The following is a 6,353-nucleotide window of genomic DNA, read 5'->3' on the forward strand; positions in this document are numbered from 1 at the left end:
GAGGGAGTGAGCTGAGTCCCCAGAAGGCCCTCAGAGCCCCTTGAACCAATCAGAATAAGGGTAAAAGACAGAACTGACTTAAGAACAATGAAAGGGGAAAGCCCGGCTGTAATCCCCCATCCTTAGTAGATTCAGGAAGATCACAAATTCAAGGTCAATTAAAGCGCCTGCAAGCAGGAGCAGGGGCGGGGTGGGGGGTGGAGGGTTCGATTCCCAGGCCTGCCGAGCCGGAGACTGGTTGTGGTAGCACATGCCTGTAATCCCAGCTCTTAGGAGGCTGTAAACAGGAGAATCACTACAAGTTCCATCTAGTAGTGAGACCATGGACACCCTGTAGACCCTTCCCTAAAATACAGAAAAGAAAAAAAAAAAAAAAAAATCAAAGCCAAACTAGGCAGCTTGGCCAGGCCTTGTCCCAAAATAAAGGCCCAGGGACATACCTACCCACACGCCAGCTGCCCCAGTCCTCACTGTGGGGGCGCGGTCGGGGGCTGTGGAATCTGCCTGGTGTTGGCAGAGGCCTGGGAGCCAGGCAGGAGCAGGGCAGGACTGGCACTCGCTTGGGCCGCAGACTGACTTGGCATCAACCCCGGATCAGCCCGACGCTCTCTGCGTGGTCTCCCGTGGGTTTCCTGAGCCTCAGATTCCACATTTGTGAAATGGAATTACAAGCACCTGCCTCCCGAGGTCGCCATGGCAATCCAGTGAGCTAATGCACGCGCACAGTGCCCGCACCCAGGTCTGGAGCAGCGCGGGAGACCCATCCCCAGGGTGGGCTGCGAGCCCCTGGGTGAAGGTGGTGCCATAAGATTTGCTCATGTTGGAAGGCATGGCCAGCTTGACTTTTTGGAACTTTCAGTTTGGGTGATGGAACTTCCCTGGGCAGCCTTAAGGAAGGCAGTGCTTTACAGAAACTTCCTAATGGAGGGCAGTGTGTTGCTGAGAGTTAACAAGCCAATGGCTCCACAGGCCCAGGCTGGGGGCAAGATGGACAGGGCTGTCCCTGAGGGTTAGGGACTCCAGAGCCCATGCCCTAGCAGTGACTCAGGAGCCCGCAGCTTGGGCAGCCCCAGGCCCTGCCCTTGGTAAAGGACAACTCTGTTCACTGACGTCAGGTATTAGCACAGATGATGGTCAAATGTTTTAAAAGTTATTTTAATTTTAATTTAATTTTATTTTGCAGTAACAGGCATTGAACTCAGGACCTTGCACTTGCCAGGTAAGCACTTATTCCACTGAGCTATCTCTCGGCCCCTAAAAGTTATTTTTAAACAGAGCCTCTCTAAGATGCCCAAGCTGGTCTCAAATTTATGACCTTCCTGCTTCAGCCTCCTAGAGAGCTAGGCAGACAGTGATGCTGACATTTGCCAAACAACATGAGAGGCTTCTGGGATACTAGATGATGGAGTAGTCACAACGATCCTGGTTCAACTCCCGGCCTGGCCACTTGCTGCAAAGGTGGCTGATGCCTTACTTTGTTCAACGGCACATTGAAGGCAGCGTTCTGCTGCCCTGGTGCCTGGAGAGGTGGCACAGGGGAAGATGTCACAGAGAACACAGCGAGGTAGGGCCAGGCAGACCCCAGGCTCCCTCCCAGTGCTGGCTTCGCCCCTCCTTGTGAGGTTAAGTCCCACCACATGACAGGTTTGCTTGTGGAATCCAAGGCCAGGGCATCTCATACCTGCCAGGTCCTCCCGGCCACCAGCATACACCCAGGCTGACCTGTGACACTGGGTCAGGGAGGGGCTTTATCCAGGGAGACCTGGGGAGGCACAGGTATTTTTCCATACTTGAACCCCAATTGGCTGCCTCATCTCTCTGGGTCATATAGACACAGCGAGATGTGCCCATGCACACAGGCCTGCCACATCACACAGGAACAGCAAGATCACTCAGAGACTGCCATGGGTTGGCCCCAGGGCCCCTTGAATGTACTCATGCAACCAGGCCTGGGCCAGCTGTCACAGAGCAAAGGGAGAGTGGACAGCTTATTCATGAGGCCAAGCTGCCCCAAGAAATGGGAACAGTCCAGGAGTGGGTCTCTGAAGAGAATAAGAAGGCTGGAAATGGGGGAGCAGAAATCCCCAACATCCTTGGGGGGAAATAGCCTAAAAGAGCTTGAGCCATTTAACCACTCAGCGCCTGCCTGGGCCAAGTGCCAGCCTGGTGGAGTGACCTCCTGCTTGGTGGCCTAGATGGCTGGGAACACACAGTGGCCACAGAGGGACGCCCTAGGCAGAGGAGAGACCCCAACTTGACCCCCTTCACTGTCCCCTGCAGCCTCCTCTACCTCCTGGAGAAGTACAAGAGGCGCTGAATCTTGCCCAGTTTGGCAGCAACCCAGAAAGGTGGATGACATGGCTCCAGAGGCACTGAATGAGGCTGCAGGAAGCCAGGTGACCCACTTAAGCTCTCCCCTTAAGGTCTGCTCACCCCACTTCCACCCACCTCAGTCTCCTGCTTCTGTCCTTGAGAACAGAAAGGAGCACAGGGACCCCCAAACAGTGATGGAGTCAACCTAACGTTCTGGCTCTGAGGTGAGTGGGACAGGGGCCTTAGCTCCCCCTGGAGATGGAACAAAGATGGGAACTTGAAGCCTGGACCCAGAAAAGGCACATGATGGGAAAGAAGGTCAGGCCTGGGACAGCAGCCCTAAGAGGCACGGGGTCTCAGGAGGAGTGGTGTAGGGTGCCAGAGGCAGGGGCATCACCATCTAGCCTGAGGACAACCCTTCTGGGTGACCCTGTCACCATCTGGCTGTGAGTATGGTCCACTCCCATGCACAGGGAGGCTGGAGTCACCTACCCAGTGGCACAACAGCTACGCGTCCTGGATGCTTGCCATGTGCCGGGCACTCTGCCAAGGGCTGCATGCAGGTGCCAGTTTACCCCAACCACTGCCTTGCGGGAATCTCGTGGCTCAAAGCCCAGGCGGGTTTCATCAGAGGGCCCTGATAAGCAGGGCCTCTGGGTGGCCCCAGGTTGAAGCTGGGCCCTGAGCCCCCAGGGACCAGGCGTAGATGGGGGCTGCTCCTCAGGGAGGAGCAGGCGTCTCCAGCCACCACTTTCTTGAGCAGACAGAGCCATCTGTTTGGTGATAATCTGGGCTTAAACCCTGGAGGCCCACACCCTAGGAGCTGATTGCGGAAGTCTAACACAACCCTAAGAATTCTTTGCCCTCCTTCCTGGCAGGGACATTTGTAGGCGTCTCCATGGGGCTGTTAATGCTCTAGGCTGGGGGACACTTTCATGTACTCAGCAAAGACACGAGGCCTGACGGTACCAGCCACTGTGCCCACGTTGGGGGTGCACCCAGCATGATAGTGGATGGCAGGTGGACGTCCCTGTATTTGCGGAGACCTCTAGTGGTGGGAGACAGACAGTCATGGGATTACAGCTCTGTCCTCCCCGCGAAGGGCAGGGGACCTGGGGCACCCGTCCTTGGAGCCCTCTGACCTTGGCCTCCAGTCACACCCTGCACCTCAGCCTCATTGTCCTCTGCTACCAAACTGCAGCAAGGACCTAACCGGGGGAAGCTGAATAAGAGAAAGCCCACACTAAAGCGCTGGGGACCACGGACCTTGAGCTGGAGGTCCCGGGCCAGAATGTAGGTTCTGACAGAGCTTTCTCCTCCGTCCCAGAACTTCTCCACCAGGCTGTCCCATTTGGACAGCATTATGCAGTTTGACCAAGAATCCTGCTGAGAGGGTTTTGCTACAACCCTCCCTGTGTGCTCAGGTGCGCCTGCCTGCCTCCCGGCGCCCGCACCACAGGTGCCATCTGCAGTCTGGCCAGCCTTCAGCAAGAATCCTGTCAGGTCAGTTTAGCCAGAATCCTCCTTTCTCCACATATCCTTAGTAATTTTCCACCCACTGACCTCACCCTCAAATGGTCAACAGGGACATATGTGACACTAGGGATGAGCCCTCGCCCACCTCCCCGGGGCCGGCCTGGAGCTCCCCTGCACAGTCCTCTGGGAGCCAGTATTTCTCCAGGCCCAGCAAGGCTGGTGTGTATTCATTTTGTTAGAGGCTAGGTAGACGCTCTTTGTAATCATTGCTACTGCAAGTAGAAAAGCAAGCCACCTGAACTAACTCACCCTAAGCAAAATCAGTAAGACTCAAGTGAACTGCAGGGATTTGAAGCAAGGGAGGTTGATGGTTTGTGGACACAGACTCCCTCAAGGTGAGACAGCTGGAATGGCAGCCAGGCCCCAGAGCCTAGTGCCCTGTCCGGGGTGCCAACCCTCCACAGGCCCTCCTCAGACCTGTGCAGCCTGTCAGCGGGTGTCCCCACATTACAGGGGTAATGCTGACCCTTGGCACTGACTCAGCCTAAGGGACCAGGGCCCAAGCCTCCCTCCCATCTGCATGCTCCAGGATCAGCTGGAGGTTGATTTCTTTACATGGCGCTTGTTCTGTAGCAGAGTTCACCTGTCAGTGGCACATGTGAGATTTGGGGTTCCACTCCCCACTACCACACATGCCTAAATTTTCTTCCAATGCAGATGCTTTTTTGAAGTTTAATCTTTCCAGAAACCTCAAAGAAAAGCAGCCTCCTACTTCCATCGGCAGCCCCATGGGGAGGTGGAGCTGAATCCCGTCCCTCTGGCTGGGGCTGCACCCACAGTGGGAGAGGAAGTGCAGGAGGCCTCTACCAGCACAGGGGGCTTGGGGGCAGGTGACACAGGGGAGGGAGCCCCAGTGGAGGCGTCGGGGAGGCGCTGGACCTCACCTGGCTTGGGCCCAGAGCCCTGACATGGACAGCCTTGCTAGCACAATGATGTTGTGTGATAGCACAATGCCTGTTCATTCTAGGGAGTGCCAGGCAGGTGCCCACCTCTGTTCTCCCGAGAGGGGGTAACAGGTTCCTGGTTTGACAGGTGCAAACCCAAACCCAAGGCCCCAGGAGGCTGGTCCTGTGCCAGGTTTCAGAGGGCAGAGGTTGAAGCCCAACATGCAGGTGAAGGTGCCCTCCAGCCTGCACTCAGCCCAGGGGCTCCCTCTGGGCTAGGGTTCCTCGGTGCCAACTGGCTGGGCTCTCCAACCCACAGCTGCCACCCAGCCCTTGCTACTCCCTACCACTCCCTGTAGAGGGCGCTGGCCAGGACCCGGCAACTGGGCAGTGAGGCCTGTGCTGCAGCCGGAGAGCTGAGCTCCTTCCAGGCTAGGCAGCAAAGGCCCCTGCCTACTCAGCAGGAAGCCCACGGCCCCTAAGCGGGCTCCCTGCTGTCTCTGGCCCTTCCCACAGCCCAGCAACTAAGGGGTTAACGCTGCGAGGGGGGGGCCCCAGGAAGTTGTCTGAGGCCCCAGTGCTACCAAGGCTTCAAGGACAATCCACTTGCCTCCAGCAGCAGACAGCACCCTCCCTCCCATACCCCTGCCTCGCTCTGGACACCTCTCAAAGGGAGGCTCCGGAGCCCCAGATGTAGTTCAGCGGCACAAGCGCCAGCCTGGCAACCAACCACAAGGTCCTGAGTTTGATTCCCAATTAAAAAAAAAAAAAAAAAGCCTCTCTAAAGGAGGCCCCAAGCGAGCGCAGCCACTGCCTGTGGAGTCACTGTTCAGCCGGGGACACCCAGGGGTGACGGAGAGCCCGCCCAGGTGACCCGATGCTGTGCCTACCCGAGAACACCTTCTCAGCCCCGCAAGGAGGAGAAGCAGCGTTAGGGCCAGAGACGCCCAGCCCGGGCCGGTGGGCGCGACCCACAGCAGGTAGCGCCCAGGCGCGCCAGGTGTTCTGCTGGTGGCTGCGGGCACCGAGCGGACACGGATGGGACAGCGGGCTGGAAGGGGCAGCTCAGAGGGAAGGGAAGGGGTCAGTGCTCAGCAGGGCGGAGCCGGCCATGGGACTGGGAAGGACGGATGGGGCGCAGAGGCCAGTTTGGCTTCAGATCCTGGAGCTGCCACGCAGTGTAGGCTGGCTGTCATCAGGTCCAGAAGGCGGAGAAGGTTGAAATGGCCAGCGGCAGCAGGTGGCAGAGGACCTCGGACCCAAACCAGCTTCTTGGGTGTTCGGGTGTGGTCTCCAGACACGGCGTGGTCCCTTGGAGTCGGGCAAGGACGCGCACACAGCTGTGGTCCCAGCACGCTGAGTGCTGAGGCAGGAGGATCCCAAGTTAAAGCCCGGCTGGGGCAACATAGCGACTGTCTCAGAAATAATAATAAAGAGTTCAGGATGCAGCTCAGTGCAAAGGCTCTGGGTGCCATGCCGCGGAGGAGGGGCAATCCGTCGGGTGCTCTCACCCGGCAAGCGCGGGCAGTGGCTGGGCCAGGCGGAGCAGGGCCCTGCGCAGCCCTGCGCTTCTGGGGCTGGGGCTGGGGCTGGGGCTGGGGCTGGGGCTGGGGCTGGGGC

The sequence above is a fragment of the Octodon degus genome, unplaced genomic scaffold (genome assembly GCF_000260255.1).
Source record: "Octodon degus isolate 3935 unplaced genomic scaffold, OctDeg1.0 scaffold00002, whole genome shotgun sequence".
NCBI classification, from domain to species: Eukaryota; Metazoa; Chordata; class Mammalia; order Rodentia; family Octodontidae; genus Octodon; species Octodon degus.